The following is a 12,780-nucleotide window of genomic DNA, read 5'->3' as shown; positions in this document are numbered from 1 at the left end:
CAGAACCAAGAGTTCAGAAATAAATCCTCACATCTATGGCCAATTGATTACTGACAAGGGTGCCAAGTCCACGCTACTGAGAAAGAATAGTCTCTTTAATAAATGATGCTGAGAAAACTGTATATACATATGGAAAAGAATAAAGGTGGGCCCTATTTCTCACCATATACAAAAATTCCCTCAAAATGGATCAAAGACCTAAATATAAATATCAGAACTATTATACAAACACCTAGAGGAAAACATAGGAAAGCATCTTCAGGAGCTTTTGTTAGCCAATGGTTTCTTAGACTTTAAACTCAAAACACAAGCAACAAAAGAAAAAATAAAATAATGGGACCTCATCAAAAGTAAAAACTCTTGCAAATCAAAGGACTTTCTCATGAAAGTAAAACCACAGTCTACACAATGGAAGAAAATATTTGGAAATCACATGTCCAATAAGGGTTTAATATGCAAAAAAGGCCAACAACTTAATTAAAAAATGGGCAAAAGACTTGAATATACATTTCTTCAAAGAAGATTTGCACATGGCCATGAAGCACAGGAAAAGAAGCTCAACAGCATTAGCCATTAGGGAAATGCAAATAAAAAACCATGATGAGATATCACTTTACATCTACTAGAATGTTTACCACTGAAAAAATGGAGAATAACAAGCGTTGGAGAGGAGGTGCAGAAATAGGAACACTTGTTCATTGATGGTGGGAATTTAAAATAGTGCAGCTGCTGTGGAAGACAGTTTGGTGGTTCCTCTGAAAGTTATTTCTAGAATTACTATATCATATGACCTGACAATCATAGGTTACATCCAAAAGATTTGAAAATGGGGACTCAGATATATGCACAACTACATTCATACCAACATTATTCACAACTGCCAAAAGATAGAAGCAACCCAAGTGTCCATCAATACCTTTGGATAAACAAAATGTGTCATATATATATTCAACAGTGGAATATTATTCATTGTGGAATATTCTCTCATTCAAACAGAATGAAGTTCTGTTTGACATTTGACAAAGATGGATGAACCTTGAAGACATTATGTTGACTAAAGTAAACCAAAAGGACAAATATTGTATGATCTCACTGATAAGAAAGACAATAAGTAAATTCATAGAGTCATAAACTAGTATACAGGTCACCAGGGGCCAGGGTAGGGATAGGAAATAAGGAATTAATGCTTAATTTGAAGAGAGTTGCTCTTTGAGATAATGGAAACGTTTTGGTAATGGATTGTAGCACAACATTGTAACGTAATTAACAGCTCTGAAATACATATTTGAACATGGTTTGTGGTGGTTATATTCAATTACCAATTTCACTAGGTTATGGTATATAGCTGTTTGATCAAGAAAGCAAAGGACTCATTGTTACTGTGAAGATACTTCATGGATTTAAGCGATAAGTAACTTGACTGCATCTATGACTACAATCTATGACATTTGCAGTCAACTAAGGAGATTTCCATCAACAATGAGAAAAATCTCATCCAGTCATTTGAAATCCTTAAAAAAAGAACATTTTCAGGACTTGGAGTTGTCCTGGGTGGGTACTGCAGGGATAGTTGCTGGACATTGTTGGTCCTGCCATGGCCCACTAGGTGGACTGGGTGAGAATGCAAACTACAATGTAAACCATTACTCATGTGGTGCAGCAGTGCTCCAAAATGTATTCACCAAATGCAATGAATGTGCCACGATGATGAAAGAGGTTGTTGATGTGGGAGGAGTGGGGTGAGGTAGGTGGGGGCTATATGGGAACCTCATTTTTTTTAATGTAACATTTAAAAAAGAAAGAAAGAAAGAGAAAAAAAAAAACCCAATGATTTCAGCAGTCAGAAGAGAAAATTTCCATCTCTACTTCAGCCAGTGGGCTGCTACTAGGGAGTTCCCCCAAAACTTTCACTGGGCTTCCCAACCAACATGCAGCCTGCCCTATGGAATTTGGACTTGCCCATTCCACAGTCATTTGTCAGGATGTATATGACATATATTTATCCAGTCTTTTCTGTTTCCCTGTAGAACCCCATTAAAACATGATCAAAAGGGGAAATTTTAGGTTGTCTATATTTTACTAGAATAAAATTTTTTAAACTGTATCTACAGATTCTACAACACACACAGTAAACTCTAGCATAAACAATGGACTATATATAGTAAAGACTTCAATTATAAAAATGTTCATTCATCAATTGCAGCAAATAAACCACTAATGCAAGGTGGTAATAATAGGGTAGTATTTGGAGACTCTGTATTTTCTGCACGACTTTTCTATAAACCTACAACTTCTCTAATAAAAAATAAAAAATAAAATAATCAGCACTACAATTTCAACAAATTAAGACTAGAATAAGAATAGTAATTTCAAATGTATAATGAGTTAGAAAAATTTGCATCAATCTTGGATCTGCTTTACTCACTGGGGGCTTATGACAAGTCATATCTGTATTTTTCAGAAAATCTATAATCTCTACCATGCTGATTTGTCTCTGATTATGAACAGTTACTTGCATAATGTGATTATGCAGGTATTTCATTATACAATAATGTCCTTCCAAGTAAGCCAGATGGATCCATCTTGGTTTCTTTTTTTTTTCTTCCAGTTTTAACTTTTTCTTTTTTTGAAATCAGAAAAATGACTTATGCCAAACAAAACTATATGTTTCATTCATTCATTCAATAAATATGTATTGAGTATTTTTTTACACAGAAAGTCTGTGGAAATTAACAAATTTGAACTCTATAATTTTATTATTAAATTATGGACAAGACATTTAATAATTGCTAGATTAAACAGAAAATCACACACCCTTTACCTTTCACAAGTAATTTATCCAGATTGAGAATGTGAATGTGATAGAAGCAGCCTGAGATGATGCAAGAGTACTGATCGGGAAGGAGGAGGTTCTTCTTTGGACTCTGTGACTTATACTTGTACTGTAATTTTGAACAGTTAATTTCACTTCTTCAGGCCTCAGTTATCTCTTCTCTAAAGCAAACTAGATGATAACAAAGCTGTTCTAACTTTATAGTAGTCAGGGCAATAATTTTTAGTGTGTTAGGAACAGTTACTACGAGGAAGAAAATCAAACTTCCTGATGTACAAAGTGACATTTTTATAGCTCAAAATTTTTTTACAAATGAATATATTAAACTGAAGAAAAAAAGGATAAATACACAAGTTTGTAAATTCATCATATATTTGCTAATTTACTAAGGCCTGATAAATACAGCAGAGTGAATGTTTAAAAGCAAGTGGAGGCAACACATAATACTTTTCTAATCTACAATATTATACCCACTTTAATAAAAGACTGTCTCAGGTCTAGCATTTGTGGTATTTATTCTGTTCGGGTTATGTCTATCATTAAAAGAAACTTCCAAGTTGAAACTCATGTGCCTACAAGTATGTGAGTATCTTCTTCTATTTAATAAAAAATGAAAATATCCTATCCTGCTCATATTATCTTTCTTCTCACTCACATATACACTCATGCACGTATGCACACAAACACAAACACAGTGAATTTTGACTTAGACAGCTAAAAAAAAAATTAAGGTAATTTAACCTTAGCATATATTTTGTAAGCAGAAATAAATGTCCATTTACCTTCATAAGAATAAGGTGTTAAAACATGACTGTTTTACAATGCTGATAGTATACACAAATGCTGAATTATTAATTATCACAATTATGGATATTTTAAAGGCCCTCCTCTCATTTGTCATCAGTGAAGTTAAATGGATGAATTACTTTGTCCCAAATCTCTAGGAGTTCAGTAAGATTTACTGTGTTCTGAAGGGGCCATCTGGGTGGAAAGACTTAAGAGTTTCCTCTCCAGCATACTGTATTACATGTATTATGACTATGATGGAAAAGAGTATTCACTGAGATGTTTTTGCAGGACCCATTTCATGCTTCTGATTGTTTCTTTTCCTATTGAGATTGAGTAAGAACACCTCATGGATTATCTGGGTGGTGATTTGTCCCCACTTGAGAAACCGGTTTCATAGATCTGAGATTCTTGGGATCCCCTCCTTTGCTCATTTTGATTTAGCTGGCTGTTATTAAATTGGCCAAATTAAGAGAATGTTTTAAATAAATCAAACTCAACTAACAGATGCCCCCTATAAATGGGTTAAATGAGTTTTTTGTTTTTGTTTTTTTTTTTTAAAAAGAAATATACCACATAATGGTAATTTGACTGATGGAGACAACAGATTAAATGAAAGAAATAAGGCAACAAATCACTTTTCTTAAGGTGCTATCTGCCAATTATCTCACCAACACAGATCCTAATATTATTATTCTAGGCGATATGTATAATTCTCAGGCATAAAATAAATCTTTTAACAAGTCTGTAAGAATTGTTGGCACCCATTCATGCCAGCCTGCACTAACATCTTGAGAATTTTCTCTATTCCAAAATATATATAACAAGGGGGAGTAGAAGAGATGGGAGAGAAGCTAGCCATAAACGTGATTTAGTTAAAGGTCCAATAAAAAAGTAAAGATCCAAGCAATTCTTCTGAAATTTGTTTATAGAGAATAAGAAAAATGCTGGCGGGGCCCACTCATAAGCTGTAGGAGTATGTGGAGGTCCAGAACACTTTCAACATTCACTGTGCCCATCTGTCAGCAACACAGTCACTGAACAGAACGAGCAATTACCAAAGCCCTTTTCAGATATAATCTGTCAACCACATCTAGTTTTCCTGCCAAAAGAAATCAGAACTGAGGAATGCAAAAACAGACTGGCCTTATGTGACCAGGGAGCGGTTCATTTAAGATGAACCTAAAGGTAAAGAAAGGAAAAGGGAAAATCAAGGGACTGTTATAACCACTCACCAAAATATTTCTAAATTGTATGCCACTAGGCATCCAGGGAGCATGAAAAGAGAAATCCTTCACTATCATATAAACCTACTTTAATCCATGTTGCTGATAAAAAATTTTAATTTCAAGAAATGATGTACTCATTCCCCAACTGATTCTCTTTGGACAATGGACAGACTGAACTTGCCCTCTCTATAGTCATCCATCCTTATACCCTACCACCAAAGCATTAGAATTTTTCAATCTAGGAAACAGTTGCAATTTGGCAATATTTATTAAATATTTTCAAAATGTAAAGCAGCACTGTAGGTGTTACAGGTCTGCAAATAATTTTTTAAGTGAGTCTCCTCTTTTAAACTTAGTACCTGCTTCTCATATACAAGGTCCTAAATTCAATCCCCTGTACCTCTAAAAAATAAAAACAAAAAATAAAGTTAATGCTAAAGGTTACAAACCAATACCTCTCCTGTTCACTTTGTGACAATCCCTTAACAATCTAGATCTAGGATATTATCACCACTATTGCTACTACATTAAATAAACATGAATTAAGATATCCAGTATACACAATGGATCTGAATTAGGAGAGATAAGCAATAGGAGTGTAGTAACTAGGTATCATGTGATGAGGACTTAGACAAGGTGGTGACAGTGAGATTAGAAAGTCGTAAGAGGTCAATCAAAATGAAAGAAGAAATGACAAGATTTGGTGACAGGTTAGATCTAGGAGATAAAAGAAATGTGGTGCATCCAAAAGTATAAATAATGAATACATGCTGTCTTACTTTGGGGAGAAAATCATTTCAAAATTTTCTTAGCTGGGAATTGACCACATCTCCTTTCTTTTCAAAAAAGTATGTGTAATCATAAATTACAATTGATCCTGTGAGCATTTTACCAGTATAAGTAATATACAGGCAAACTAAACAAATAATCAGGACCTCATTTTCACAAAAAGTGAAATTGTTAACACAATATTTCTTCCAAAAGCTTGTATCAAACTTACCTATCATCACCCCTGAAGATAAAGGATAATATTTTAACTCTAAGAGGTTCCACGTCTTCACCAAATAGCATCTCTACAGGTGACATCTTTTCAGATGCATTTGAATGCAAAGGGTAGAGACAGTTATAAAGAGAAAAAAAGAAAAAAACAGCCAGCAAAAGACACAGGTAAAACAATATTAACCAAAGTGAATAATACTACATTTCAAAAAAGCAATGGTTATGCTGACCATGAGCTTCACCTTTCATACATATGAGGAGCAGACATTTCAGCATCAGTGGTGGCAGGTCAGAGACCTTTTTGACAAGCACACTGTGTGACTTATATATACACAAAGAATAGCAAGCTTAATTAACTATTTTTTTAAAACCTGCTTTATTTAATACTAAAACCAAAGCAATGAACAAATGTTTTTATTCAGTGTCCAGTAAGTGAGAGGAACAGGATAGCTGTAAAAAAAACCTAACTCCCAAAAAACTTCTAATCTAATTAAGAATCTTATATATTATAAATAAATCTCAAGTAATTACCAAAAATGAAAAAAGAATCTTATAATGTAGATTCAGTCTACTAAATATAGATTCAGTCTAATTCTCTCCCTATCTAAAAAAAATGTGATATATATATGCATACTAGTATATGTGTGAACGTGTGTATATATATATTTAAATAATATATATTGTACACATAGATTACATATACATATATAATCATTTTACATTTTAGAGGGAGCTATAGATATATGTACACATGCACAAATACATACACACACACACACTTTGGTTCCATTCAAGAGCCAGAGCCGCTTTTTCCATATGCTACATATATCTACCTATTTGTGTCAGGTAGTTTATAAATAACAATGTATAGTCAAACTCTTTGGTAATAAAAACACAACTTATAAGAAGTCTTATATAATAAGTACTGTTGTTAAGCAGTTGGAAAAAACAAAACATTTTATATAGACTAAATAATAAATGAAAATAATTATAAGGCATAAACAAAGGTATTTTAAGATATTACAAGGCTGAAGAATATCTCTTCATAGTGAAAATATATAAAGTCTCCAACAGCTTGAATTTGTACTTAACCTAGGAACACACCTTGACAACTAAGAAGCAAAACCTCAGGTTGTCAGTTAAAGGACCTGCTCTAAATCCATAAAGAACTGCAAGTCTTGTGCTTTAGGGCACATTACCACAAGCTTCCTGGGTCCCTGACTCCCCACTTACTGGAGTCGCCTCTGGTGATTCCTCAATTCGATGAGCCCAAGTAGATAAGCCCAGAGGTGATGGCCTGCCAGACAGGGTGATGAAGGGATTAAAGTGCTGGGGAAGGCTCTGTGAACCCACAGATGCTGCGAAGCGAAAACAAGAGAAAACGCTGGCCAGTAATGCCTGTATGTAGGGACAGATAGGAAAGGGGAAGCTTAGGAAAAACAGAGAGGTTGGAGGACAGGCAGGAAAGCACATTAATACAGAACCAACTGGCAGATCAGAAAATTTCTAGGAGGCAGAAATAAAGGTTGCTTAAATAGTGATGATCAAAGACCGACACTAGAAGAAGAAGAAAAGAACTAAATCTCCCTTTCCAGATAAACCTGGAGGATCTACTCTAAGTGTGATCTGTCTTTCAAGGTTGTCCTATCAAAGAGATTGATAATTGTGAAAGAATTTTAGAAACAGTAAAGCATGATACAAATACAGTTGTATTTTCAATTTGTAATTGTGCATCATTATTTGTAAAAAACACTTGCAAAACAATCAGAAAAAGAATGCAATATAAAAATGGGTAAAAGACATAATAAATCACAAAAAGAAAAACCAATGGTTAGATAAAATATGCTTAAGCCCATTAATAGTCAAAGAAATACAAATTAAAAATGTGATACAAGTCTATCAGTTTGCAAAAGATTTAAAACTGCTAATAGCAATTTGGGGGGGGAGGTGGGAGGGGGAGGCATTCCCACAACCTATCAGCATGCAGAACAGTACAACATTCCTGAATGTTGATTTGATCTTTTGTATCAAAAGTCATAAAAAATGTTCATGCCCTTCAATCCAGCAACTCCAGTTCTAAAATGCCTTCTTAAGAAACTAGTCAGTAATATAGGCAACAGTTTTCATCAAAGCATTCTTTGAGGCATACCTAAATGTCAGCAAGTATGGCATTAGATAAATAAAATCTGGGCATCCATATAACGGAATATGTTACAGCCGTTAATATGCCAATTACAAATACATATTTATTTTCTGGAAAAATGTTCAGAGTATAGTAAGGTAAAGATAAAGATATACAAACAATTTGTATAGTTTAATGCCACTTCAGTGAATTTCATGCCAGGATAAAAGTTTAGAGAGGCAATACCAAAACAGTACATGAAGGCAATTTATATGTTCTCTCTTCTTTCTCACGAGGTATTTCCTACTTTCCTTAATGACAACATACTATTCAAATATTTAGAACACTTTTTAAAAGAAAAGGCGTTTATTCCTAGAGGTGGTCTTTGCTGGGCAGGTGGCAGTGTACTTTTCAAGGCCTACAGAGGAGGGATTCAGATCATTGTTTCCTCCTGGAACGAAGAAAGTAGGCAGGGGTAGGGCCCCCTGCTGGGTGGCACCCTTATGAAGAAGCAAGTGTCCTTGAGTTTTGGCCACTAGGATTCTCTGCATCTTATAAGATACCAGAATGAAAAAGGATGATATTTTGTCCAGGAACATTGTCTTAGCCTAATTTTGGAGGACTTGGTCACTTACTTTAGGCCCTTTTCTTTGACATCTAAGAATACTGACAATATGACCTCGTATATGCACTTAAGATCCACTAGCAGAAGCTTTCTACATAATACAGTATAATCTGCACATTTTAAAGCCTGAAAGGGATCAATGAAGGCACTCCCTGTCTGTACTGTCTGTCACTGAAAGTGGTTCTTCATTCACTCTTCTGAGCAGTTCTACGGTTTTTACAAACTAGCACCCCAAAAAAACCTAGGTACCTATTTGCCTCTGCCAATAACTAACCAATTCACCTTTCTAGATCTACGTTTTGACCAACTCTGGAAAAATGGGTCCCTGTCAGCTCTAACATAGTCTATGTAAAGTTCTGAGTACCATTTTTAATTATCTTATTAATCACCTGACTCCAAATTCAACATATTAACTACGTTCAAGATCTAACTATTCATGGATTAGCACAGCTATATGTGACCATTTATCTTTTTTGTTTTAGAGTTGGAAGAGTTTCAAATTATCTCTCAATAGTAAATGATCTATCATCGGGTTCATAGCCTTAAATATTATTTTAGAACCTGGCTAACACTTTCTGGCAAGTAGGAGATACCTAATTCAAAAATTGAAAAATAGACTGTTTTTCCCAAATATACCCAATTTTCATAGTGAGGAATCAAGTTTATTAAATTGGAAAATGTCTAGTAGTTATGAGTAGGAGGCTGAGTCACAGGCCTTTTTAAAAAACTACAGATCATATTCAGACACCACTATTCTTGGTTTCTTAATCAGTAACCACAATCATGATGCTTCAGTGTAATGACATTTAGAGACATCCCAAAAGCTTCCCCAAAATCCCAAGAAGTCTTCAAATCAGTGGTACATCTTCCCTAAAGTTTATTATGTTATTTTACTAAAAAGACTTTTGGTATGCCAGAAGGAAATCCTATTTATTTATTTTTGTTCATACTTTCTTTATTCTGCCAAAACTTTCAAATGCTAGAAATCTTTCATAGACACACAGAGAAACTATCAATTCTATTTATTATATTGTTCAAAGACAAACGATATTCAAGCAATTTGGTTTTTAAATTATTCTTGATTTACTGCTATTTTTATATTGCGTAAACTTTCACAAGCTTTATTCTAAGTTTATTGATTTTTCAGTTCTAGTCTTCTTTTCCAGGCAAGTTCATGTTTTATCCTGCTCAATTATTTGCTGCTATGATTCACATCTACTATCTGCATTGCTGCAAATTTGGAAGAGTAACTTAGAAAGCATTCCAAATAAGGCTTTGAGTTTTTTAAGTAGGCTGTAATGATACAGAAACAAAAGAAAATGGATTGTTATGCTGTTTAAAGTATCTTTAAGCCCAAGTATGGCCATTCAAATAATTTTCTGCTTTCTTTCATACCTACTGACAAATTCTTTGTTCACAAACACGGCAGCTTTTTCTATTAGATTCTCTCATCACCCACTAAGTTTATTTTCTCCTGATGACTCATTAACAAAGAAAATTTCCATGACTACTATTTCAGTGACTCCTAAGTTTTCAATAACCTCTCTTCTAAAGGTATTCATTGTTATTAGCCATTTCCACCCTCACTGACTCTTTTCTCAGATGACAGTGCTGTGCACAACCAAAGGAGTTTGTCCAGTGACTACTCTGGCTCAGACTTGACTCTCCACCCCTGAATCATTTCAGGACCTAAAGACATCTAGTGATCACACTTAATAATCACATTGTAATACTATTCCTTAATTGCTTTTTATATTTACAAGACTACCTATTACTTAAGGGCAGAGTTCCAAAACTCTTCTCAATTCCACTGTGCAGGAAAGAAAAGCAACCCAGGAAGTTCAATTAAAGAGATGACAGGAAAGTACAAATACAACAATACTTATATTAGCATCTCTAATCAATGTCAAATTTAATTGTTTTTAAAATATCAGGTATCATAATCATCTCTTTTTAAATGCCTATTTAAATGTGGCCCATGCTGAGTAATTTTGCTTTGGTTATTAACAAGCATATATCACCTAAGCTGTTGCAACATGTTGATTTTAGATGCTTCCAAAATCTTATTCTAAACCTCTAGGGAGAGATAGTCACTTCACTTTCTACAATATGCAGCCATACACCAAAAAGATGTTGAAGAGTAGTTTGTAGTCTTGATTTTCCCTCCTCTGAAATGTGTTATCTTGGCTCTATAACCACTATGTGCCTCAACTTACATTTCTGTAACATAGGTATAATAATAACGCCTGCCTCCTAAGATTTTTCTGAGGATTAACAGAGTTAAATACATGCAAATTGTACATGAGTGTGCATGAAGCATAAAGAGTGCTAGCAATAATATTTTCAAAATATTAGTTATTAATAATCTTCATATTCATTATCAATTCGTAAAACTGGGAGATATAATAAAGCAGTCAACTTAGCCCAAGAGTTGCAGTATCCTAGGGAATTAAGAGAATGCGGAGCAGTGTGAAGAAGAGGAGAGGACGACCCCCGGACGGACCAAAGCCCGCGCGCCGCTGCATCCCCGCGTCCAGCGCCCACGTCCCGCCGCCACCACCATGCCCAAGAGAAAGGCTGAAGGGGACGTTAAAGGAGATAAAGCCAAGCCACAGAGAAGATCGGCAAGGTTATCTGCTAAACCTGCTCCTCCAAAGCCAGAACCCAAGCCTAAAAAGGCCCCTGCAAAGAAAGGAGAGAAGGTACCCAAAGGGAAAAAAGGGAAAAAAGGGAAAGCTGATGCTGGCAAGGATGGGAATAACCCTGCAGAAAATGGAGATGCCAAAACAGACCAGGCACAGAAAGCGGAAGGTGCTGCAGATGCCAAGTGAAGTGTGAGCATTTTTGATAACTGTGTACTTCTGGTGACTGTACAGTTTGAAATACTATTTTTTTATCAAGTTTAAAAAAAAAAAAAAAAAGAGAGAATGCATGTCATGAAGCACACAATGTTTCCCAAAGGGTGGCCCAAGTACCATCTGCACCAAAAGGGGCACTTATTTATACATATAGATAACTTGGCCCAGATTCTAGACCACTGAATCAGAATCTCTAAAGGGTGAAGTTCAGGAATTTGTATGTTTTTCCAATAATCAATTGGGGTGCACTAAAAAATGAGAACTATTATTTTTAAGTTTCCTCGGTTGCTCAAGCCAATACAATGAAATGGTTCAGCTTAAACAACAGGAGTGTATTCACTCACAGTTTCAAGACTGGGAAAATGTCCAAAACAAGGCATCATCAAGACCATGCTTTCTCCCCAAACACTGTGGCATTCTGGGGCTGACTTCTGGTGATCCTTGGTTCCTCTGTCACATGGCAAGACATATGACGGCATCTCCTGGTCTCGTCCTTCTCTTTCAGGTTCTGTTTCAGCTTTTTGCTTCCTGTAGCTTTCTCTGTGTCTGAATTTTATTTTTTCATAAGGACTCCAGTAATAGGCTTGAGACCCTTAACTAAAGTAACTTCACCCAAAAAGTCCTACTTACAGTGTGTTTATACCCACAAGAACGGATTAAATTTAAGAACCACCACAGTCACTATGGGGAAGGAGCAACATATGTTGGGAAAACAGCAATAAAGCAATTTTTAAAACCTGATTGTTAATCTCAGCTCTGCCACCAATTTGACTTGTGAACTCAGAAAAGTTACAACTTCTTTAGGTTTTAGGCTCTTAAACTAGCAAATAATATGAATGAACTAGATGATTATTTTTACCTCTTATATTCTAAAATCTCAGATTCCTAATCCCCAGTCTAAATTGATTGATGGTCCCTATTCCCCATAATATTAGAAGTCTAAGTAGGTTTCTTTTGGCCTTGTAGCCTTGTTAGCAGATCTTGGTTTTCTGGGTTCCTTCCTCAGGACTCTCTGAAGCCACTGGCCTAACTCATCCTTGGGTTCTGTCCTCCTGCCCTTCAAGTTTCTCACCCTAACTCCTACACTATGTCCCAGGATCCAATCCCTTAAAAAAAATTTCTAAATACAGGAGGTCCTCAAAATTCATGAGCCATCTATTATACACTTACATATTGACACCACTAATTTGACTTATATACATCAAATTCTGTCAAATATTTCCAACTAATCCACAGAGGACCGTTTTGCCAGCTCACAATTCAATTTCAGCAGCACTAGATATCTTGATACAGAAGCAGTTAAGCAACTATTTGATACGTTATTGCAT

At 35.2% G+C, this 12,780-nt stretch overlaps 1 protein-coding gene and 1 pseudogene across 1 annotated transcript in view; one reads left to right on the top strand and one right to left on the bottom strand.

Annotated features, from left to right (window-relative positions):
- Positions 1-12,780, bottom strand: part of EXOC4 (exocyst complex component 4) — a 909,491-nt gene that overhangs the window by 550,198 nt on the left and 346,513 nt on the right. The gene's annotated exons all lie outside the window — the stretch shown is intronic.
- LOC105746813 (non-histone chromosomal protein HMG-17 pseudogene) lies at positions 11,063-11,478 on the top strand (annotated as a pseudogene).

The sequence above is a fragment of the Dasypus novemcinctus genome, chromosome 5 (genome assembly GCF_030445035.2).
Source record: "Dasypus novemcinctus isolate mDasNov1 chromosome 5, mDasNov1.1.hap2, whole genome shotgun sequence".
NCBI lineage: Eukaryota > Metazoa > Chordata > Mammalia > Cingulata > Dasypodidae > Dasypus > Dasypus novemcinctus.
This window is presented reverse-complemented; position numbering and strand designations above follow the sequence as displayed.